Source organism: Lepidochelys olivacea (assembly GCF_965140295.1).
Source record: "Lepidochelys olivacea isolate rLepOli2 genome assembly, chromosome: 1".
NCBI classification, from domain to species: Eukaryota; Metazoa; Chordata; order Testudines; family Cheloniidae; genus Lepidochelys; species Lepidochelys olivacea.
This window is the reverse complement of record NC_140411.1, coordinates 89,446,975-89,472,699: the sequence shown is the minus strand read 5'-3', so window position 1 is coordinate 89,472,699 and position 25,725 is coordinate 89,446,975.

Genomic DNA, 25,725 nt, shown 5'->3' with positions numbered 1-25,725 from the left:
TAATCAGGGTAATAACAATTTATTCTTCCTGCCCCAATAACAGAGACACTGGGGATCCCACAGCAGCCAAAGTGACCATTTGGGCAGTTATGGCCTCATTCTAGGTGGGGTGGGTGTGCCTATGCAAATAAGATCAGCCCCTGAAGTTCTTTTCCACAACTTGCCACACCTCACCACCAGATGTCAGGGTGGAGCTCATCCTGACAATGCTTACACATATTCAGAGGGGTTTCAGCCCCTTTTCCTTATCTATATTTCCTCACCCTACTAATATTGGGGTGCCTTTCTCTCATAGGTTACTAAGCCTTTTTACATCAAGAAGTTATCATGGTAATCTTGTGGCTGGACATCTGCTGATCTTCTGAACTTTAAATATCTAAAGATAGTATAAACTGGTATCTTGTGGCTACTAGTCAGCAGTTTAGCAATACTTGCTTATAACAGCACTTTGTCTTGTGACATCTTGTTATATAGGGTCACTTACTGGTTAGTTGAATATGTCAATTCTTTTAGGCCTTAGTTTGGCTACATTGCTATTCTATAGGCTTGAGGCTTATACTGCCTTAATCAATACCTGTACCTTATTTAGCATGTGCCAATATATCTATAGCAAAATGACAGACTACAGAGGGGAATGAAGGAAGGGGAGGGCTGGAGAAAACAGCCAGTTATCTTAGGGCAGGGACAGTCCAGACAACTCCCTCCTGTTTTAGGACACATATGTGGGGAGAGGAGGATTGAAGGCACCACCTGATTCCTAGTCCCTCCACAGTATGGGGGGTGGAGGGGAAGGGCATTTCTACTTAACAGATCTCAGTACAGAGAGGTGCTGGGGGGTGTTTGGCCCCAGGTAGGTCCCATTTCCCTACTCCCCGCAGTGCAACTGTCCCTGCTTTGTCTGTTTCTGCAGTGCCAAAACACACATAAGTATATCATCATTATCATCAACAGCAGCCTGAGGAGGTTACAATTTAAGGCTACGATCTTACAATAATGTCCTTGAGTAACTTGATAGACACAAGGAATCCAACTGAGCAACAACCTGACTAGTTACATCCATAAGTAACTTTACACATGTAAGTGTATTCAGGACTGATGCCACAAAAACACACCTCAGTCAAGAAGGAACATTATCTAGGAATCTTATTTTCTCTTCATTGTGCCAAGATTTTGGTAGCATGCTGCCTAACACTTCAACTTCATTAAATTTCAAAGGGAGTACTTGAGGGTGGAAATTGCTTGTGTAAGTTAAGTTTAGCAGACTCATGCTCTCAAATGCTTAAACTGTGGTTTTGTATCCAACCTTTAACATGATGGCAGAGTGGTACTGAAGTCATAGTTAAGGTTGTAGTAAGTTTTTAAACATGGATAATTCCTTCATTGACTAGATAATTCTGAAGATTAGTAACAGAGACTTTCACCTCCAGATATCTCCCATTCAATTCCAAAAGGCCTGAGTACACAATCTGCTCATTGTCTATCTGTGTGAACGGAGTTGGTGGCCTACTAGCAAAGAGTTATGCATGTGGAAGTAACCATCATCAAAACTGGAACAAGTTGAAATCATCAGCAGGTGATCCAAGGATGGAAAAAGTTACCCTTTCCTGTCTACTATTGAATTTTCAATTATATGGTTGAAATACGTGGGTGAGGCACTGAAGTTGCCTATGCTATTATTGACAGAGAGTATCAGTTTCTCTGGCCATGAATCCTCTCAATAAAAGTTTTTTCTTCCTAAATAAATAAAAATCAAATCACTTAAAAATGTTTCATTCTAGGCCAGTCATTCCCAATCTTATTCTGCCGTTTGTGCTGGGAAAGCCCCTGCTGGGCTGAGCCAGTTTGTTTACCTGCCGCTTCCGCAGGTTCAGCCAATCGCAGCTCCCAGTGGTCATGGTTCGCTGCTCCAGGCCAATGGGAGCTGCTGGAAGTGGCGCGGGCCGAGGGACGTACTGGCCGCCACTTTTAGCAGCTCCCATTGGCCTGGAGCAGCGAACCACAGCCACTGGGAGCCGTGATCGGCCGAACCTGCGGATGCAGCAGGTAAACAAACTGGCCCAGGCTGCCAGGGGCTTTCCCTGCACAAGCGATGGAACAAGTTTGGGAACCACTGTTCTAGGCCAAGATTTGTGTCAGGTTTTAGCCCAGAGTTATTGATAGGATACAAAATGTTAAATACACATTTATAACAGAAATGTTAACAGATCCTTAACTATAGTGATTCAACTAACTTCCATCTCCTACCTCCTTTAAGTGAAAATCAGCATCTTGTTTCATACCTCCAAGCAGGCATTGCCATAATAAATTGTCCATGTACAATTTATACACTCAATCCTGCAGTCCTTACTCAGGTAAATCTTTTACAGGCAGGATCATACATATACAAAGGAAAATGTTAAGAATAAATAGCCCCAGAAGAGACATGGGCCAAATTCTGCAGTTCTTTACACTAACCTAAATTCAGAGTTATGACATTCACAAATGCAGCTCAGTTGTTGGAGTATAGAATATTCTCCATTTTTCTTAGAGTGATGCTGGGAGGCGTTGCAAGTGCTTTGGAGGATAGGATTCAAATTCAAAATATGGAAAAACCGGAGAAATGGTCTCAAGTAAATAGCATGAAATTACATAAGGACAAATGCAAAGTACTTCACGTAGGAAGGAACAAGCAGTTGCACACAAACAAAATAGGAAATGACTAGGAAGGAGCACTGTGGAAAGGGTTCTGGGGGTCATAGTGGATCACAAGCTAAATATGCATGAACAGTGTAACAACGTTGCAAAAAAGCAAATACCATTCTGGGATGTATTAGCAGGAGTATTTTAAGCAAGACACAAGAAGAAATTCTGCTCTATTCTGCACTGATTAGGCCTCAACAAGAGTATTGTTTCCAGTTCTAAGAACCACATTTCAGGAAAGATGTGGAAAAAAATGGAGAAAGTCCAGAGAAGAGGAACTAAAATTATTAAAGGTCTAGAAAACATACCTATCAGGGAAGACTGAAAAAAATGCATTTGTTTAGTATGGAGAACAGCAGACTGAGAGGGGACATGATAACAGTTTTTAAATACATAAAAGTTTGTTATAAGGAGGAGGGAGAAGAATTGTTCTTCTTAACTTCCAAGAATAGGACAAGAAGTAATGGGCTTAAATTGCAGTAAGGGTGGTTTAGGTTGGACATTCGGAAAAAACTTCCTGTCAGGGTGGTTAAGCACTGGGATAAATTGCTTAGGGAGGTTGTGGAATCTCCATCACTGGAGACTTTTTAAGAGCAGGTTAGACAACCCCCTTTCAGGGATGGTCTAGATAATACTTAGTTCTGCCATGAGTGCAGGGGATTGGATTAGATGATTTCTTGGGATCCCTTCCAGTCCTATGATTTTTTTTCTAATGAAGAGCCATATTATGCCAGTGATATTTATCTGTAATTTAGTTGATCTAATGGGAATTTTTTGCTTTGAAAACTGATGGTACAATATAGAGCAAAGAACAGGAGGACTTGTGGCACCTTAGAGACTAACCAATTTATTTGAGCATGAGCTTTCGTGAGCTACAGCTCACTTCATCAGATGCTCATGCTCAGATAAATTGGTTAGTCTCTAAGGTGCCACAAGTACTCCTTTTCTTTTTGCGAATACAGACTAACACGGCTGTTACTCTGAAACCTGTAAATATAGAGAAATACAACTTTGCCTGAAAAGCTCACAGATTTATCTGTTGAGTCATTAATGACTCACAATTGAATTAAACAAAATCAAACATCCTTCCCTTATCTAATGTCACCCCTTCATAAGGCCTTATTCAACCAGATTTTGAACTTTTCAGGGTAGGGATTTTGCCTTATGAATCCATGAAGTGTTATCGAAACCTATAGCACAGTCGAAATAATCACTATAAGTCTCTGCTGGGACACAGCTTGATTGTATCTACCATCTCCAGTGTATCTTAACAGATATTCTTCTTAAGACAAACTTTCTCAGCTAAATACATGTCATGTAAAACTATAAATAGATATGCAGGATAGTAATCTGTAACTGGGGAACTTGATCAAATTAGTGTGCATTGCAATAGCATGCAAAATCCACAGATGCTTACTGAGGGTGACCACTCCTCCACACATGCACACCACCTGCAAGCAGTCTTATCTGGACCAGACGAAGGACCCAGGTAGAAAAGCAAGTAATCTCATGCAGAAAAGCAACCATAATAATACATGCCAGGCCTACCTTCTCTCAGGAAGCTCTAGTAATCAGCAGTCTCTGGATGCATCCAGGTCTAGTCCTGCCTTCTCACATGGAGAAAGAATAAGAGGTCTGCTCTCCTTCCCAGCCATCAGTCCACTCCCCTTTTATTCACCCCTTCCAAGCCTGACAGCAAGTACAGGTGTATTGGGGTGAGGCTGACTGAGTCCATTAACCCTTGCAAGGCCACTGTGGGGTTTATCATGTGATCATACATCAAAATATATAAAAATGTATACAACATATAGAAAAAAAACCCTAATACTAACAATCCTCTATATCAGGGATCGGCAGCCTTTGGCATGTGGCCCATCAGGGAAATCAGCTGGCGGGCTGGGACGGTTTGTTTACCTGCAGCGTCCGCAGGTTCGGCCAATCACAGCTCCCACTGGCCGCGGTTTGCTGTTCCAGGCCAATGGGGGCTGCGGGAAGCAGCGCGGGCTGAGGGATGTGTTAGCCATCACATCCCGCAGCCTCCAATGGCCTGGAACTGTGAACCAAGGCCAGTGGGAGCTGTGATTGACCAAACCTGTAAACACTACAGGTAAACAAACTGTCCCGGCCCACCAGCGGATTTCCATGATGGGCCGAGTGCCAAAGATTGCTGATCCCTGCTCTACATCAACACAACATGTTACTAGCATTCATAGATAATCATCCAATCGGAAATTGATTAATGCAGATGTATTTCAGTTGACACATTTTATTTTACTTTAAAATGGAGATTAACTCCACAAGCTGCTTTTGCGGACTTCCAAATAATATGAAGTGAGCTCAGCTAGTCATTTATATTGGCACCCTAGCTCTTATGCCACCAGCAGACAGATGAAGTTTACTAACCTCAGGTAGAGCATTATTTAAATTGTAGGGTAGAAGGCTCTTAATGCTGAATCTTGGATTTAGACAGGATTTCTTCAGCTCCTCAGTGCCATAACTCCCTTAGCAGAAACCCCTCTTTGGTTATATATGAGAGCATATTAATCCCTGGCATAGCTACATAGAACTGTATGAGGAATAAATTTGGTCCACGGGGTATTGTTCAAATGCATTGCTTCAGCCTCACCTGCTGGGAGTGTAATGGCACTATGAGGACATAGGCAATGCATTTATAATAGTAGAAGAACACTTTCATAATAATAAATATGTAGATTCAAGAGAAGATTGTATAATTTACTGGAAATCGAGAAGGCAGCTGGAACCTTTGCAAACATTGCTGTTCTTAACTGCCATTGTACATTTACTCTAAAAGCATCTGTATCTCTGCAGGCAACAATTTTTTCCCCCTTCACTGAAGAACCCTGTGTGAGAGAAAGTATTTAGTTGCTCAAATTTCCTTAAAATAAATCATGAAAACATTCCTAATTTTGAAACTTTTACCTGTACTGCTCCAAGAATGAGGCCCAAGATGAACACAGTGAGAATAAAGAACATGAAAAACACCTATTATCGTGTCGTGTGAAGGTTGTTCGGGGTTAAAGTGCAAATCAATAGTACACAGGCAGCACAGGGGCTTCCACAGACTTATAGACTCAGACTTCAAGGCCAGAAGAGACCATCATGATCATCTAGTCTGACCACCTGCACATTGCAGGCCACAGAACCTGACCCACCCACTCCTGTAATTGAACCATAACAGCTGGCCAAGTTACTGAAGAAATCTTTAAACCCTGATTTGAGGACTTCAAATTACAGAGACTCCATCACTTACACTAGTTTAAATCTGTAAGTGACTTTGCCCTATGCTGGAGGGGAAGGCAGCCCTCCTCTTCCAAAGCCAAGGTCCCTGCCAATCTGACCCAGGCGAAAATTTCTTTCCCACCCCATATATGGTGGTCAATTGGACCCTGGGTGTTTAGGCAAGCTCACCAGCCAGGAAAATTCTTTCTAGGAAAGAATTAACTGTAGTAACACAGAGCCATCCCCATCTACTGTTCCATCACCATGTTGGGCATATTTGCTACTAGCAGTAGCACCATTGTAGGCAGTTTCATCATACCATGCCCCCCATTAAATCATCAAGTCCTGTCTTGAAGCCAGTTAGGTTTTTTGCCCCACTGCTCCCCTTGGAAGACAGCTGCAGAACTTCACTCCTCTTATCAGTAGAAACATTCATCTAATTTCAGGACTAAACCTATTGATGGCCAGTTTATATCCATTTGTTCTTGTGTCCACATTGGCACTTAACTTAAATAATTCCCATCCCTCTCTGGTATTTATCTCTCTGATGTACTTAGCGAGAGCAATCATATCTCCCCTCGGCCTTCCTTTGGTTAGGCTAAATAAGCTAAACTCTTTGAATTTCCTATCATAAGGTAGATTTTCCATTCTTCAGATCATCCTAGTAGCCCTTTTCTGCAGTTCCAGTTAGAATTCACCTTTCTTAGCCATGGGAAGCCAGAATTGCACACAATATTCCAGATGGGGGTCCCAGCAGTGTCTTGTATAATAGTACTAATACTTCCCTATCTCTCCTGGAAATGATTTGTCTGATGCATCTTAGGGCTCCATTAGCCTTTTTTCACTGCTGCATCACATTGGGGGCTCGGTCTCCCTGTGATCAACCAATACACCCAGGTCTTTCTCAACCTCTGTCATTTCCAACTGATAAATCCCCAGTTTATGGGGGGAAAAAAAGTTGTTAATCCCTAAATGCATGACCTTCCATTTCGCACTTTTAAATTTCATCCCATTTCTATTACTCCAGTTTTGAAGGTCTTCCACATCTTCTTCTCTGATATGCTGATCCTCCTTCATATTGGCAATACCTCCCAAATTGTTGTCATCCACAAATTTTATTCGTACACTTTTTGTGCCAAGATCAGTAATAAAAATGTTAATGAAGATTGGTTCCAAAACCAATCCCTGAGGAACTCCACTAGTAACCTTCTTCCAGCCTGACAGTTCACCTTTCAGTACGACCCGTAGTAGTCTCCCCTTTAACCAGTTCCTTATCCACCTTTCAATTCTCATATTAATCCCCATTGTCTCCAACTGAACTAAAAAATTCCCATGTGGAACTGTATCACATCCCTTACTGAAATCCAGGTAGATTAGATCTGTTGCATTTCCTTCAACTGCATGCAATTAGTTAATCTATAACCAAACATTATTCCCTCTTCTCACTTCAGTGTCTTATCCATTGTTTCTCATGTCACATTTCCTCTTTGATATTTAAATAGAAGATGCAAGACCCTAAAGAATGTGGAACAAATTTTCCTCACAGAGAATTTGTCCCCATATTGTTAAATGTATGGATATTTTTATCCTTAGGTTCCTGACAATTCAGGTGCACTTTTATTGGTAGTATAGTATACATGACTAGCACAAATATTACTGTATAATAGAACCACACTAAGTCTTCCACTGAACTGCAAACCAAGTAAATCTCATGAAATCATTTGCCTTCTCACCCCATTTCACAGGAAAGATTCAACAATTTAACATGTCTATATTACTAATGTGTCATTACTTTTTAAAAAAAATAGTAATTTAATTTTAATTATGTTACATCACAGTCTACCAGTGAAGTACTTTTGTCAGTATAAATGACTACAGAACAGTTTATGCTGCAGTAGCTTGATTTTTTTTTGCCATGTTTATTCACTTACCAGTTTGCATGAGTTAGCAATGTCAAATGGGTCTCCATAACATCAGTGTGAATTAGTGAGTTCCTGCTGTATTGCCATTACAAATATAGTGCCTTACAGCATTTTGTAACAGGCAAACTTTCCCCAAGTAAATTATAAACTAAGGGCCGTATTATGTAAACTCTTAATCATATGAAGTTGTTCTTGGACTTACGAATACACTGTTTGAAATCAGTGGGCTTGCTTGTGGGAGTAAGGACTACTTACATGAGTAAGGATGTCTACACGGCTAAAGAAGGTGTATTCTTAACTCAGGTTAGCTAATTCAAGTTAAAATAGCAGTGAAAGCATGGCAAATTGGCTTTTCAGTCAGGTTAGTAGATCAAGTTCAACCCCAGACTGCCCTATAGGCTTGAACTCAAGCTGCAAACATGAGTCAGAAGCTGAGTTGCCATGTCTTGGAGGAGATCTCTGAATGTAAGAGACAATTAAGCTGGACATTTCTATGCAAAAAAAATTGAGATCTGAGAAGAGATTCAAAAAGGAAGGCATGATAGTTAAAACAGTGTGAGTGGAAGATGAAGTGGTGGAATTTTTTTTGGACAGGCTGCAGGGATTGGTATCTCCCCAGTTCTTGAGAAGAGTTTACAGCAGTCTAGTCAAGAAATTAAAAGAGCCTGTGGAAGAAAGTTTTGCTGTAAAGAGAGAGGAAAGGGCAACTGTTGTAGACACAATAAAAGGAGGCAGATTTACCCCACTAGAAGTGTTTAGAACTAGGACTTAATATAGAATGAAAGATGTGTTGGCAGGAACTATGATAAAACTGTAGCAAAAGAATTAAAGCTTTTCCTGATTTAAGAAGACTAAATTACATACGTGTTGTGGCAAATCTCATTTTAGATGTGACCAACTTCTGAGCACTCAGATTATAGTTTGCACACCTGCATCACAATTATGGTGATTCTTTAGCATTTTTAAGCAACCGTCAGAGGGGAAAACAAGCTGTGCTGCATGTGGGTGCTTGGCTAAATTAGCTACATAGTCTTAAATTTAGTAACTGTGTGCAATGAGTGTGTTAGGGTTACACAGGACCACTTCCTTCATTTTCTGTGTACCTTTTAAAATACAAAATGCATAACTACCGGTGTAGGGTTGAAGGAAAGAAGCTATGTTCTGTGGCCCTCATAAGAAATAAGGCCTAGATGGGGCATTCTGTTGTTTAGCCTGGTAAAAGTTTCATACTTAAAATCAAAATCCACTTAAAAAAATCTGTCAAAAAACTAATTGGAAAGACTGGTAAGGCAGCACATGTAAGAATTAAGTCACAAAATAACTAAATTATGGTTGCACATGCAACTGCTGAATTTAAAATTGGTAGTACATGGCTGCTGAGTAAGACCCCAATTCAGAAAACTATTTAAGCACACATGCATCCCCAGCCTATTAAGAAGAGTACTTATGTTTAAGTGCTTTTCTGAACAGGGAAGCTCTTCTGAATTGAAGCTGTGAGAGTATGCACTCACTACCAGAGCACCCCTTCTGTTGAGATCTGGTGAAATAACTATTCCTCTCTAGCACCCCCTTGTGTCCTGGTTAAACAATAACCTGCTGCCTCCGTGGCTTAGTCCTATGGCCATGTCAGCTCTCGGTCCCAATTGTTTTCCAGGGTTAACAGAAAAAATAATATTTAGGAGGCTATTTTAAATTCAGATTTGAAGTCCAGAATATAAACACTGGTCCTTCATATATCTTCAAGGCAAGTATTGGCTAGGTGAGACCCCTGACTTGGGTTAGGACAAGGAGAACCTTCCCTACCTGCTCAGACTTCACTCAGAACTGGCCCCCAATAGAAGTAGCCAGCGCTTTTTACCTAGGTCTGATTGGCCTTTGCATGCTCCAGGCTGTTCTAGGTCCCAGAAGACCAACTCTTGTCAATTCTGCCTGCACTGATCATGGCAGGCATCTCTAGGCAACACCCATTCTTCCCTTCCAGCAGGGCACCTTCGTATGGATGGGTGTGCCAACCTGTCAGGGGTGAGGAGGAGCTCCAGCAAGGGGGCATCAAATGCTTGGTATAGACTGTCACAGAGCCCTATTAAAATACACAGCTTAGAGAGAAAAGAATTTATGAAAAGAGTCTAATCCAATCAAGTAATATTTAACCATTATGACACTAAATCTAGGGTCAGTATACAAGAATCAAATAAATATAAGAACCTACACATTATCTAAGGTAGTAGAAAAATATAATTTTATATTGCATTTCACAAATTGTACCTGATCATGTAATTAAAGAATGCATATGCACAAAGGGACAGAATTATAATTGTATTTGGACCTTAACTTTATTTCCTGATTTTTGGAGGGTAAATATACTGCTCACTGAGAAGTATTTCTTTGTATGCTAGTGAAGTAAGGCTTTGATTTGATCAAATTTTGATCCTTAGAAAAATCTCAGTGTATGTGATCAAGTAATCAAAGCATTTTTATATGCACTAAGTAAAACTGATTAGAAGTTAAAAATAACAAATCATAGGGGTTGGAGATGTTCAAAGTATCATTATAGATTGAGTGACTTACACGAATGCTGCTCAATGTATGTAAAGGTGAGAGATAAAATTACTCATGCAGTAGAAGTAATGCCTATATTCTTGCTGAAGTTTCTGATGAACAATGACATGATATGGAAGTAAAAGATTTGTAACACATTAAAATACACTACAAATCATTATACAGTCATCCACATACTCCTCTTTAGCTAGCCTGAAAGATTACACGAAACAATTTGGGAAAAATGCTTCCTCCCCCACTAGTAGCTGAGTAAGGTTGGGTGAATAGCGAAGGGTGTGGACAGCGTAGGTGACATTATCTCCCCTCTGCTACTGTACAAGAGGCTGGCTCCAAGAGGCCTGGGTGGACTTGAGGAAGGCATGGCAGAGGACATGAAAGTAAGTTGTCCTGCTGTTGAGAGCAGCATACACGCATACACACATGCAGGGTGCCATCCTGATTACATCCCCAAAAAATGGAAGAAGCCACTGCCTCCCTCACAAAGAGGGTTTCATCAAATACCTTAAAATAAGCTATAACCCAGTCTCTTTTAAAATCAATGCTCAATGCTGGACAACTTCTTTTACAGCTCACTATCATTTGATCATCTCCAACCTCTCAGTCCTGGGGAAGATTGAGAAGAGTCTAGTTTTAATTTTACTTTTGAGCTTTGTGTTTGGAAGATGAGAGAGAATCAGATCAGTCAGGGACTTTCTGATAAAAGGAGTCTTTAAACTACTGTGAGATCTAGAGGATCGGTCAGGCAGTTCCAGCCCTGCAGAGACCAGCATCCGTAGTGGTAGAGGTTCAACCCAGTGCTGCCTGCTGAGAGCCAGCTGAGACCTTCACAGGACTCCAGACCAGAGAGAACTGAGGCACCCTTACTCACCCAGGAGTGAAGACACTATAAGAGGACAACACTGCAGCACTCATCTAGGGACTTGCCCTCTACTTACCATCTTCCTGGGAAGGGAGAGGGATTGGGAAGAGTTGTGGGAAGTGGGAAATGTGTTGGACATTTTCTATTAGTTAACCTTAACCCTTTCCTTCCCCACAACCTGTTTTCCTTCTTTCAATAATTTCCCTGGTTTTATTGTTATTTTGGGTGGGTGTCATTTCTCTTCTGGGATTTGTATTGATGTACTTACTTGTTTCTTGTGCGTACTGGGTTGTATGCTCCTTTCCAGCAGTAGTAACATTATTCATTTTCCCAAGGGACATCACCCCTTGAGTCTCAGACACAGTGAGGATAGAGGTATGAGGTGTCACAAAAAAGAACCCAGGACCGAACCCATGTGAGGAGAAGGGAGAAGCCACTCCAAACAGCAAGCACCAGCAAGGAAACCACACCTCTGGGAAGGGACTACACAAGGATGAATCTAACACTCACTACATTCTGGGAAAGACTTCACTTCACTAAAACATTCCCCAAATAACTGGAGCAATAGAAAATCCTGGCAGCATGCTCAAAGTTTGAAGCCAGTTGCAAAACCAAAGAAAAGAACAGAGAACTGACTGTCTCCCTCTGGAAAGATCTATTGCATTTTGTAATCCACACATAGTACACATGCTTATACTGTGGATGAAAAACATAGTAGTCACTCTTACTAATCAGTAGTTGCATAGCTACCCAATGTGACCTGAGAAGTCACTCCCTTTCTGTGCAATTATAGTTTCTCAGATGTCACTGCCTGGTAAGTGTAGATAAAAACTGGCATTTTAATAGCAGCTTTGTTATGTAAGTAGATAGTCTCCCATCTGTCTCTCTTGAATGCTGAACTGCAATTCTGCTCTGGTGTTAATCTGATGCTGAGAAGAAAGACTTCCTATGTCTTCCTCCACAGGCAGCAGTGCAAAAGAGGTCCAGATTTTTCTTTTAGTAGAATAGATGCTGCCTGTTTTATATGGGTAAAGCGGGGGGGGGGGGGGAACAAACAAACACCCCACCACATCCAAAGAGTACTTGGGTTCAGGCTTTAAGAACTTCCAAAGCATCTAACTCAACAAAGCAGACTAAGTTGTTTGACTCAAACAAAGCAGACTAAGTGGTATTGTTTCAGATGCTTTGATTTGAAAAATGAGACAACAGTTTTGAAACAGCCTTTAAGAAGGCATCAAGGAGGAGAGAGCACCTTTGCAGCTTGTGAGTATTCACATTTATCGTGAGCAGTTCCATTTCCTCCAGAAAGTGTCTAAACACACTCTGTTCTCCCAATAACTGCTGTAAGATTCCAGAAAACACTACTACAAACTACAGGCATTACAATAATGCATCAGTTTCTAACCAGAAAAATGAATGGCAGCAACATGTTGAAACTGGTTGTTGTGGGGTGACTGATCAGCAGTTATTGTGTTCACTGTAGTAGTGTAGCTAAAAAGATCAGTATCATGTCACTGGAAAGCTGAATTACCCAGAATTAATGCTGGGCAGTGGGGTTTGGATAATATGAGCCCAGACCAAAATAAACACTGATTTTCATTTTGAATTTCAGAAACTAAAATCACAACCTTTTGCTCATCAGCTATACAGAAGAGTTTTTCAGTCAGGTTTGCTTCCAGTAACACAAGTGTTAATCTGGAGTAAGAATTTATTTTAGTGCAACTACTCCAAGTTTACATTGGTATAATTGAGAGCAGAATCTAGCACTTTGAGTTTACATTACTCGCTCCTGATTCTCCCCTCTGTTACACTTTTACACACATATAACTCCATAAGTCTACTGAGGTCAATTGAATTACACCAGCATCATCCCTAGTGCCAAGAATGCTGAAATCTTTTGTAACAACACACAAAAAGTTAATGTGCCAAATTATTTATAATAGCTTTAGTCTAATCTGTCAGACCTCACACCACTTTATATTTAGTTTTGATTACAAGCTGATTACTCCTCTGTCATAATAAACAAGAACTCATATTTGATATTGTTTCTGTGATCTGGGACATGTTATAATATTCATAATACACCACCACATGTAGCATAAGTATTACAGCTTGTTTGCTTTAATTAGCTGATCAAATTTCTTTTTATGCATTTTTCTGTATAATACGTGTGTCCTGATTCACCAGTCTTCCTCCACTTTTACATCAGTGTAACATTTTCAGTCGACTTACACCAATATAACTCTGGGTCAATGCACTGGTGAATCAACTACAAATGCCACACACTATTTACCAAGATGGTGTCCCCCGCTCCTTCCTGTGCTTGAATGTATTGTGTTCTGCGGGACTGACAGTGCTCCAGAAAGCATCCTACCCTTCTGTATCCTTTTTACTTTAAATTACAGCTTTTGTAACATTTCTCATGTCGTATCTGAGATACAGCCATCAATGTGCTCTGAGGGTGCGATTACTCTAGCAGTATAAATGATGGATCAGTAATGAAGACTAACAGTGGCAATGTACTAGCAATCCTATGATGAACCAGGGATCTTTGAAGCTCTGCTAGCTTGTCTGAATTTTTTTTTCATCTCTATTTCTATCATTACAAGATCTATTACAAAGGTCTGGTTTTGTTATTGCTGTCACCAGAAAAGCTTTCAGTGACTTAGAAGCAATACATTGATTTCACTAGTGTTTCATTTTTCAGTTACGTTTTTGACATGGCATATTTGCCATTCTTAAGTTTCGTGTGCATTGCAAGATCTCAGAGGGTTTTTTTTTTCTTTGTTTTTTGTTTTTGTTTGGGTTTTTTTTGAGGGGGGAGGGGGGGTTGGGTCTGTTCCCCATCCCCTATAATAGCGTAGCAAATTTATGGAGCAAAACACCAAATGTGTCAACTAGTATGAATAGTTTTCAATAGGACAAGATTTAGACTAATGTTAAAAATGTATATTTTAAAAACCTGTTGAGAAAATATTAATCATCCATGGTTAAGAGTTTCCTACACCTAGCTGTTTTGAGCCTCTGTTCAAAGATAGAGCACAGTACCTTTTATAGATGAGAAATATATATTTCTCAAGCCTTTTCATACTCCATACTGTTTTTGCTCACAATTTCAACAGACAAACAAATATTCACCTTCATACAGGGACCACACATGGAAAGTGTCATGACTAGAAGATGAAATTTTCAGAAAACATTGACTGAAGACAGAAGGTCCGAATGGAAAACACTAACTCCTGGGCAGCAGATGACCATTACTTTTATTGCTATACATTTAACAAAATATTTAAAGCTGTGTTTTAACATGATGTGACAGGGTCAGGCCAGATGGCTATAGGAGAGTAATTTTTTTTTAAGCAAAAAAGGTATTTTTATTTGCATAACACACTTACAAAACAAAACAACAGCATATGCAATGTGTAACACAGCAACCAATCACAATTGTTTTCTCATTAGCTTCAGGGGAGGGAAGTGTTCAAGCTTGCCTGGACCCAGAGTGGGGGGCTTCTTCGACTCTCGTGGTCTTCCACCCTTCTGAGTTACCTGGTAGCCCAGAGCGAGGGGGCTTCATCGACTCTCAAGGTCTGCCACCCCCTCGAGCTACCTGGCACCACGCCCGAGTGTCACCAACAATTCCTTCCTCTGAAAGCACGCAACAAAGGGGCAGGCTGTGGGGTGGATAACCCGGAGGGGGGAGCACGTGCACCCATGTGTGAAAGGACTCCTTTAAGGTGGTGGTGTCTGCAGCAGCAATGGCTGGAGCTGGGGTCCCTTACTCTCTCCCCCAATCAAAGGGTTGAAACAAAGGGAGCTGGACGGGGACACCAAGCAGAGAACCTCGGACAGTGCCCACCACTCCTCAAAAGCATCAAGGGAGTCAGTGGACGCCGCCCAGAGGAACTCCGCCCAGATATGTAAACGGACCGAGGATCGGAAAACGGCCCCACAGTCACAGGAAACTCCATCAGCCAACCTCTTCTCTCTGGTTTTATAGATGGCCATTTTAGCCAGGGCCAGGAGGAGGTTAACTAGGAGATCCTGCGACTTTGTGAGGCCACGGATGGGGAGTGCATAAATAAAAAGGTGAGGGGAAAAATGCAATCAAAAGCGTAATAAAAGATTTATGAGGAGCCGGAATAGGGGCTGCAGTCTGGCGCACTCCAAATATACGTACACCAGGGTTTCCCTCACATTGCAAAAGGGACAAGTATCTAAGATGGGGGTGAACCGCACCAAGTACATGCCTGTGCTCACAGCTCTGTGAAGGAGTCACCAACTAATGTCCCCAACGGGCCTCGGAACCAAGGTGGAATATAGGCTGGTCCACTGGGGCTGCTCACCCTCCAAAGGTGGCAGAAAGTCTCGTTATTTTGTGTCGGGCCAGGACACTAGGGTGAGGGGGTGAAGGGTGTGGAACACGAGTGTGTATAGATGTTTCCTTGGTGCGGTTTGGAAGCATACCGGCTGCAGTTCATGCAGCCGGCTTGCCGTAAAGGGATGAGAGGGTCAATTGGGTCTACGGGGCAGGGGTCCAATTAAAAGGTCCGGCGGGCCTGGGGTAGAGGGTGGGCGGGGCGTGCCCTCAAGCAGGACCCGATCAAGGTAAGCTCGAGCAGCGGGCAGCAAAGTGGCCTTCACCTCCTGAAGTACGCATTGGGGGGTACGAGGTCTGGAGAGCCCCATGCGCCGAGCGAGCATCAGGGGATCCAGCCAGCCTTCCCGGTCATAGTCCAGGAGGTCTCCGACTCTCGTGACTTCTTCCAGGAACAAGCTCTGGCACACTGAGCGGGACTCCGCCACCTGCACACAGAGCTGGGGGTTGTGTAGCAGGGGCTCCACGAGGAGATCTGTCCCCTCGGTGGCCGCCATGGACCTGGTCGTTAAAAACAATGTCCAAGTCCGGAGGAGGTCCTGGTAGAAGACCGGCAGCCCGGAAAGGTCTCGCGGAAGACCGCCTGGACAGAGATAAAAGAGCTGTCGGTCATATCAGAGCCCTCGGATGCGATGCAGGATGGCATGCGCCAGTATGCTCCACGCCGAACTGCCTGCACCATAAAGGAGCCTCTGTAGGGCCTGGAGGCGGAAGACACGGACCTGAGTGTGCAGACACTTCAGGCCCTGTCCTTCTTTTAGGGGTAGATGAAGAACTCCTACAGGGGCCCAGTGCATTCCTGACCAAAAGAACCCCAGAATTGATGTCCGGAGGTTGGTCAGGAAACCCAGGGCTGGGACCAGGGTATTGAGCCGGTACCAGAGCATGGACAGGACTAGTTGGTTAAGCACCAGCGCTCTCCCTCGGAGGGAGAGACATCGGAGTAGTCCCGTCCATTTCTGGAGCCGCTGTATCATCCCGCCCTCTAAGTTTTCCCAGTTCTCCAGAGGAGACGGATGCGTGGCAGAAAGGTAAACGCCGAGGTAGAGCAGTGGACCTGCGCTCCACCAGACGGTCTGAAGCGCGGGTGGGAGGGAGCTCGCCTGCCTCCAGTCTCCTATCGCCAAGCCAGAGCTCTTGACCCAGTTGACCTGGGCAGAGGAGGCTGCCGAATAGATGGCCTGGCAAGCCTCCACCCGCACCAAGTCGCCTGGGTCCTGGACCACGAGGAGAACGTCATCGGCGTACGCCGACAGGACAAGCCGCAGCTCTGGCTCCCACAGCACCAACCCTGTCAACCTCCTGCGGAGGAGACAGAGGAAGGGCTCAATCGCCAGAGCATACAGCTGGCCCGAGAGGGGGCACCCCTGCTGTACTCCTCACCCGAAGTTGACCGGTTTGGTCAGGGTCCAGTTGAGCTTAACCAGACACTCTGTGGAAGTGTACAGCACCCGGAGAAAACCCACAAACTCGGGTCTGAAGCCAAACGCCCGCAGAGTGCTCAGGAGGTACCCGTGGTCCACCCTATCAAAAGACTCCTCCTGATCTAGGGACAGGAGGGTGAACGACAGACCATCTGTATGTCCGAGTTCCAAAAGGTCCCGAACCAGAAATAGGTTATCAAAAATACTGCGGTCCGGGATGGTTTAGGTCTGGTCTGGGTGGATCACGTCCTCCAGCACAGACCCTAGCCGCAGCAAGATTGCTTTCGCTACGATTTTGTAGTCCGTGCTGAGGAGCGAGACGGGACACCAATTTCATAAATCGCGGAGGTCCCCCTTCTTTGGCAGAAAGGCAAGCACAGCTCGCCTGCACGAAAGAGAGAGGACCCCGCTCTGCAGAGACTTGGCCCAGACGGTGACTAGGTCTGGGCCGAGGATGTCCCAAAACATGAGGTAGAACTCCACAGTCAGCCCGTCCATGCCTGGAGACTTATTAGTGGGCATATAATGGAGGTCTTCCAAGAACTCGGCCAGAGTGAGAGGCAACTCTAGCCAGTCTTGGTTGCTTGCGCTGACCGTAGGGAGCTCCTCCCAGAGCACTCTGCAAGCGCCAGGGTCAGTCGGATCTGGGGAGAAAAGACTTGCGTAGAAGGCTTGTGCCCTTCCGCACATCTCCACCGGTTCCGTGAGGGGGCTGCTGTCTTCTGCCAGGAGGCAGGTGACGTGTTTCTTGCCCCCCTCTCATTTTCTCCAGGGCATAGAAGAAGCAGGAGCCACGATCCATCTCCCGAAGGAGGCGGATGCGGGATTGAACAAAGGCGCCCCGGGCCCAATGGTTCTCGAGGGCCCGGAGTTCCTCCTGCTTCTCCTGGCACGGTCCGAAGAGGAGCTGGTCCTCGGGGCTGGCAGCCAGACGCCTCTCCAGCTCTAAGACCTCCCATTCCAACTGCTCTATCGCCGCATTTCTCCATCGGCTGGTGCCCCGGGTGTAGTCGCGGCAGAAAAGCTGGGCGCGCACCTTCCCCAGGTCCCACCATCGCCGCGCCGAGGGAAAGGCACGCCGCTGCCCTCACCAGGCCAGCCAGAATTCCCAGAAGGATGTCACGAAGCCCTCATCCTCCAACAGGCTGTTGTTAAAATGCCAACAGGCTGGGCCCCGGCCTCTCTGCACAGAGGGAGGCTGTCACGGTGGCTAGATGATGGTCAGAAAATGGGGCCAGCCGAATGCTGGAGGAGTGAGCTCGTGAGAGATGGAAGCGTGATAAATAAATATGGTCCAACCGGGAGTGGCTCGACTGATGGGCTTCCAGCTGGACAAAGGTGAAGGTGGAAGTGTCATCCGGATGGTGGTCGCGCCAGATGTCCACTAGGGAGTGATGTTCAACTATCTCCCAGAGGGTGTCCACTGCAGCCGGGCTCTGCTCTGTCCCTGAGCGGCCCTGTTCCTCGAGGGTGGTATTAGAGTCCCCTCCCAGGACCAGGCACTCATGAGAATCTAAGGTGCCAAGGAAGGTGGACACCCACTGGTAGAATTGCAGCCACTCCGGGCCCGATGTCTGGGCATAGACGTTAACGAGGTTAACCATGAGCCCCTCCTTACAGACTCAGAGATGCAGCAGGCGACCCGGCACAGCCTCGGCGACCCCTAGCACCTTGGGCCGTAGGTCGGGGGAGAACAGGATCGCCACTCCAGCCAGTCGAACCGTGGCATGGCTAAAGTAGACCCTGTCCCCCCACTCCAGCTGTCAACTGTTTTCGGTGGTTGGGTCCGTATGGGTCTCTTGCAGGAAAACCACAGAGTACCCTCCCTCCAGAAGGAAGTACAGCACCTGGGACCTGTGGAAAGCCATCCTACAACCCTGGGTGTTCAACGTTGCAATGGTGAGAGGTGTCATGGGGAGAGTCGGGGGGGTCCTCACTGGCAGGGACGCTTGCATCCCCCAGCGGGCCACACAGCAGTCCGTGACCCATCCCATAGGTGAGTAATTGTTCACTGAAGATGCAGACCCGCCAGTAGGCCGCAGCATCCTGCTTCCCTGTCTCTTTACCTTCCCCCATGAGGGACCTGGTGTCCTGGAGGATTTGAAATAAGTCCCCCCATTGATGGAGATCAAGTTGTACCTTGTTGCGGGAGCCATGGACATCCTCTAAAAACTTCCGCAGCTCTCCTCGCAGCTCATGGGGGGGTGGGGTTATGGTTTCCCGGTTGTTCCCCAGAGTGGCCCTTGGTGCAGCCCTGTGGTCCACTAAAATGGACAAGCAGGGTGAGGATCCCCGACAGGGTGCCTGATGGGCTGGAGCTTCTAGGCCCGCCTCAAGCTCTGGGGCAATAGAGGGCGGTGGAGGGAAAATAGCAGCTCCTAATGGGTCGGGGCAGGAGAAAACAAAGGCTGCTCCCTGGGGGTCATCAGTTGGGAAAGGGAAGCAGACAGCCCCGGGGGTGGCAATGACATTGCAGGAGGTAAATTGGATAGGGGTAGGGGCAGGGGCAGGGGCAGGGGCAGAGGTGAGGTTCCGGGTTTCGGGAGGCAAGCAGCTGGATGGTGGCACCTCCCGATCAGGCTCAAGGGTTAAGGGGGTGGGGAGGGAGCTCTCAGTGACACTGGGCACGTGCTCTGTGGTGGATTTAGCAGCCACAGCATCAGGAGGTGGATTATCTTCTGTAGGGCCCCCGCCTGGGAAGGAAGTCGATTGCTCCGCACCAAGGGGGGGGGGGTGCCCCGGCGACTCATGTCCCAGCCATGTGGCACCAGCTGTCACCTGAGCAGGCTCGGTGGTCATCAGCTGGGTGCCATCAGCGGCTGGGTCGGTGGAGGAGTCCAGGGGCTCATCGGAGGTGGGAGTGGAAGCAGCAGTTAAGGGGAGGGAGCATGGGGAAAAGAGGGGTGAAGTGAGGTCACCCAGATTGAGATTTGCTGGCAAAAGGTCGTCCTCCCCTGGGCAACCGGGGTCAGATCTAAGGCCTCCATCTCCTCGAACATGGAGGAGAGGACACTTTCTGCCGCCCGGGGTTCTCCCCGCCAGCACCCACCATGACGGTTGCCTCGGGGTTCACGGGGGCTTTGGGTAGCATCAGGACAGAAAGGGCTTCCTCGAGGGTCTTGGAGGGGAGGGTCTCCCGTGGAGGGGAGACACTACCCTCCGGGGCTGCCGCGTCTTTCCCGGCTGACACTGGTGGATGGGACGCACTAGTGGGCAAAGCGGAAGGCTCGGCATCAGTGCCCCCCTTCCTGGTATTCCCGGGGGCCTCCGCCTCGGGTAGATGAGGTGGAGCTCAAGCCTTCCGCTTGCCTCATTTCCACTGGACTAGGGCCCAGCCCTCCATGGCATCATCTGGGGGCTGGTTAGCAGGGGTCATGTCAGGGGGTAAAGGTGATGGCTCAGGGACTTGGAGCAGGGGAACGGTGGGGCAGCATAAGGGAGGGAGGATTCTTCCTGGGGCACGCTCTCTCCCATGCCTGGTGGTATCTCTGCCACACCCTCCTCCATAGGCCCCGCTAGATTGTCAGCAGCGAGGGCGGGGCTCTCTCACTCCTCTGGGCGTTGTGTGGGAGGTGCCCCTTGGGCCTGAGCGGGAGTAGCGGTGATCCGAAGAGGAGGGGGGGGGCGGGCAGCTAGGGGTGTCAGCAATGACAGGGCCGATGTCCTGCCGGGTCTCGGGGATCCCAGATTGCCCCTCTTTGCCGGGCTAAGGGGCAGTCCTTCCGGACGTGCCCCGAAGTCCGGCAGAGGTAGCACCGGGCTTCCCTCGTGGGAAAGTACACCCAGTAACGGGCCCCATGATGGGGGACTAGGAAGGACCCTTCGAGTACCACTCCATCATGCGCCGCCAATGGCAGTAAAAGTTGCACTTGCCGGCGGAAGAAAAAAAATGTGACGGAGGGTGGGGTCTTTGCAGCTCAATGGGAGAGGGTTGATAACAGAAACAGGTTTCCCCGGGGTGTAGAGGGCGGGTAGCAGGGCAGCATTGGGGAGAAAAGGAGGGACAGAGGTCAGGACCAGGTGGACACCCAGGTCCTCTAGTGGCTCTAGGAGGACAGACACCCCCCCTCCACCTCCAGGCCCCTCTCCAGTGCTTCCTGGGCAGCAGCTTCTGATGCTAAGAAGAAGATGACCTTCCCGTACATTTTGGAGGCCGCCACAATGGCCGAGGTCCCCACCACCCTCGCCAACACCCGCACGTAGGTCTCCACGTGGGGCGAGGTGGGCACCAGGAGGCATTGGACACCGTGCTTCCTTGTCATGGTGGGGAAAGGGCCCTGGCCGCTATTGATGGTGCGGAGGTGGTGGGCAGGAGAGATGACAAGGCGGCAGGCGCGGGGGCTTCCGCCACCCGGGCATACATCCTGGGGGCTGAGGGAAGGACATCCGCAGAGCTGGTGGAGGGGACAGCGGGGGAGGATGCCGTGGTCGGTGGCGGGGCCGCAGCAGTGGGGGTGGGCCCTGCCATGAAAGGCCCGGTGGTTTTAGTGGGTCCCTTCTCCTTCTTCTTGCCCTGGCCTTTCCCACCGGCTGGGGGGGCTTCCCTAGAGTCTCGGGAGGCGATGGGTATGGCAGTGGCGGAGGTCACCCTGGTGCCCTCCATTTCGGATGCCCCAGCAGGGGTGGTGGCGGGTGATTAACAGGAGTTGGGGTCAGGTAGAAAGGGACAAGCTGTGGGGTGGACAATTCGCGGGGAGGGGCACATGAACCACCGTACACTTGTCCAGAGAGTCCTGTTTGGTTGGCTGGTGCTTCTTGCTCACGCGGTGGAATCAGAGCGAGCAGCTGAGTCCAGAGGCAGATGTTAGACAGCCAGCAAAGATGGTGGAGTGGGGGGGTGAAGATCGTATTGTGGGGGTTGGGAGGACACAGATGGATCAGGGGGCAGCTCCGTGCCACACCCCTTGTGTCCCTACAAACACAGTTAAGACACAGTCAAGACCTCCCCCCACATGAGAGCACAGTTCAAAAGTTACTCAGTCTTAGGGCCCCTCTACAGCGATTTATAGATTCCCCGGGCGGTGTTCCTCCGGTGGACGGCTTTTTCTCTGTCTGTTCCGGGCTTTCTTTTTTGCAGCAGCAGCATTCCAGAAATGTCTGAGCAAGTGATAAGAGTCCTCTCGACCGGAGATGGGTCCGCAGACGAACAGCAAGCGGCTGGGTCTGGGGGCTGGGTCCTTCCACTCCCCCTCTCCAGGGAAGCAGGCTGGCAGGGATCCCCTCTCTCGGGGGGTGGGGGGGGTTCAGCTGGAGCGGCAGCAGCATCCGAGGGTGGGCCAGGGGCAGGCAGGGGCTAATAGCCGGCCGGCAGCTGGCCAGCATTCTAGCAACAGCAGAAAAAGAAAAAAAGCAATGAAAAGAAAGAGGGGAGAGTGTCTGGCCCAGTCACGGGGGAAGCCGAAAGCAGGGGCAAAAAGCAAGGAAAGCCCAGGGCAGAGGGCAGCAGCAGGAAGCAGGCTAAGTAGGTCCTTTTTCCCTGGGTAAGGTAACAGGGAAGGTTTTTTTTTTTTTTTTTGAAACAGAAAAGAATTTTATTTGTAACACTTACAAAGAATTACCAAAGAAAACAAAACAAACTATGCAACAAAACAACGCAAACAGACAGTATAACACAGCAGCTTTCAGGAGAGAGAAGTGTTCAGGCTAGCCTGGGCCCAGAACTGGGGGGCTTCCTTGACACTCGTGGTCTTCCACCCTCCTGAGTTACCTAGTGCCGCGCCCAGTGTCACCGATTATCCCTCTCCTGAGAGTGCCCGGCAAGATGGGCATGGCTGCGGGGTGGGCGGTTTAGGGTTGGGGGGGGTAGACACCCATGTATTATAGGACCTCTCCTGATGACAGTAATGATGGTATCCACAGCGGCAATGGCTGGGGCTGGCATCTCTCGCTCTTCCCTTCAATCAAAGGGTCAGACGGAGGGAACCGGACTGGGTCACCGAGCAGAGAACCCCGGACAGCGCCCACCGCTCCTCAAAGGCGTCAAGGGAGTTGGTGGACGCCGCCCAGAGGAACTTCGCCCGGATACGTGAATGTACTGAGGATCAGAAAAAGGCCCTACAATCGCAGGACGCTTCATGGGCCAACCTCCCCTCTCTGGTTTTATAAATGGATGTTTTAGCCTAGGCTAGGAGGAGGTTAACCAGAAGATCCCGCAACTTTGTGGGGCCATGGATGGGAAGTGTATAGATAAAAAGGTGAAGGGAGAAATGAAGCCAAAAGTGCAATAGAATATTTGTGAGGAGCCAAAAAAGGGGCTGCAATCTGGCACACTCTAAATATACGTGTGCCAGGGTTTCCCTCACATTACAAAAAAGGCAAGTATCTGGGATGGGGTAAACCGTATCAGAAACACGCCCGTGCTCACAGCTCCGTGAAGGAGCCGCCAACTGATGTCCCCAACAGGCCTCGGGACCAAGGTGGAATACAGGCTGGCCCATCGAGGTTGCTCACCCTCCAAAGGTGGCAGGAGGTTCCGCCATTTTGTATCGGGGCAGGACACCAGGGTGTGGACGTGAAGGGGGTGAAGCGTAAGTGTGTATAAATATTTCTGTGCTGCGATTTGAAAACTGACCAGCTGCACTTCATGCAGCCGGCTTGCAGTGAAAGGGAGAGGGTTTGTCGGGATCGGCAGGGTAGGGGCCCAATGGAAAGGTCTAGCAGGCCTGGGGTAGAGGATGGGCGGGGTGTGCCCTCGCGCAAGGCTCGGTTGACATAAGCCCGAGCAGCAGGGGTCAAGGCGGCCTTGACCTCCTGAAGTACGCGCCGGGGGGGTACGAGGGCTGGAGAGCCCCATGCACCGAGCGAGCATCAGGGGATCCAGCCAGTCTCTCCAGTCGTAGTCCAGGAGGTCTCCAACCCTCGTGACTTCCGCCAGGACCAACCTCTGGCGCACCGAGTGAGACTCCGCCACCTGCACACAGAGCTGGGGGTTGTGTAGCAGGGTCTCCGTGAGGAGATCTGCTCCCATGGTGGCCGCCACAGACCTGGTCGTTAGAAACAGTTTCTAGGTCCGAAGGAGGTCCTAGTAGAAGACCGGCAGCCCGGAGAGGTCTCGCGGAAAACCTCTTGGACAAAGATAAAAGAGCTGCCGGTCGTATCGGAGCCCTTGGAAGCGGCGCAGAAAGGCATGCGCCAATATGCTCCACGTCGAACTACCTGCACTATAAAGGAGCCTCTGCAGGGCCTGGAGGCGGAAACGCGGACCTGAGTATACAGACACTTCAGGCCCTGCCCTCCTTCCTTCGGGGTAAATGAAGAACTCCAACAGGGGCCGAGTGCATTCCTGACCAAAAGACCTCTAGAATCAATCTCCAGAGGTGGGTCAGGCAACCCGGGGCCAGGGCCAGGGTGTTGAGCCGGTACCAGAGCATGGACAGGACTAGTTGGTTAAGCACCAGCGCTCTCCCTCAGAGGGAGAGACATCTGAGTAGCCTTGTCCATTTCCGGACCCGCTCTATCACCCCGCCCTCTAAATTTTGCCAGTTCTCTGGCAGGGAAGGGTGCGTGGCGGAAAGGTAAACGCCGAGATAGAGCAGTGGACCCGCACTCCACCGGATGGTCTGAAGTGCGGGTGGGAGGGAGCTTACCTGCCGCCAGTCCCCTACCGCCAAGCCAGAGCTCTTGACCCAGTTGACTCGGGCGGAGGAGGCTGCCAAATAGATGGCCTGGCATGCCTCCACTCGCGCCAAGTCGCCCGGGTCCTGGACCTCGAGGTGTACGTCATCGGCGTACGCCGACAGGACTAGCCGCAGCTCTGGCTCCCGCAGCACCAATCCTGTCAATCTCCTGGAGAGGAGACAGAGGAAAGGCTCGATCGCCAGAGCGTATAGCTGGCCCGAACGGGGGCACCCCTGCCGCACTCCTTGCCCAAAGCTGACCAGTTCGGTGAGGGTCCAGTTGAGCCTAACCAAACACTCTGCGGAGGCACACAGCACCAGAGAAAACTCACAAACTGAGGTCCGAATCCAAATGCCTGCAGAGTGCTCAGGAGGTACCCATGGTCTACTCTATCGAACGCCTTTTCCTGATCAAGAGACAGGAGGGCGAACGACAGACCATCTCTCCGCCTGAGTTCCAAAAGGTCTCGGACTAGAAAGAGGTTGTCAAAAATGCTGCGACCCGGGACAGTATAGGTCTGTTCTCAGTGGATCACGTCCGCCATCACGGACCCTAGCCACAGCGAGATTGCTTTCACTACGATTTTGTAATCCGTGCTAAGGAGTGAGACGGGACGCCAGTTTCGTAAATCGCGGAGGTCCCCCTTCTTTGGCAACAAGGCGAGCACCACTCGCCTGCACGACAGAGGGAGGACCCCGCTCTGCAAGGACTCAGCCCAGACGGTGATTAGGTCTGGGCCGAGGATGTCCCAGAACGCGCGGTAAAACTCCACGGTCAGCCCGCCCATGCCCGGAGATTTATTGGTGGGCATGCGACGGAGGGCTTCCTAGAACTCGGCCAGGGTGAGAGGCAGCTCTAGTCGGTCTCGGTCGCCCACGCTGACTGTGGGGAGTTCCTCCCAGGGCATGCCGCAAGCGCCAGGATCGGTCGGATCAGGAGAGAAAAGGCTTGTGTAGAAGTCACAGGCCCTCTCACACATCTCCTCCGGATCCGTGAGGGGGGTGCCGTCTTCCGCAAGGTTACGTGTTTCTTGGCCCCCCTCATTTTCCC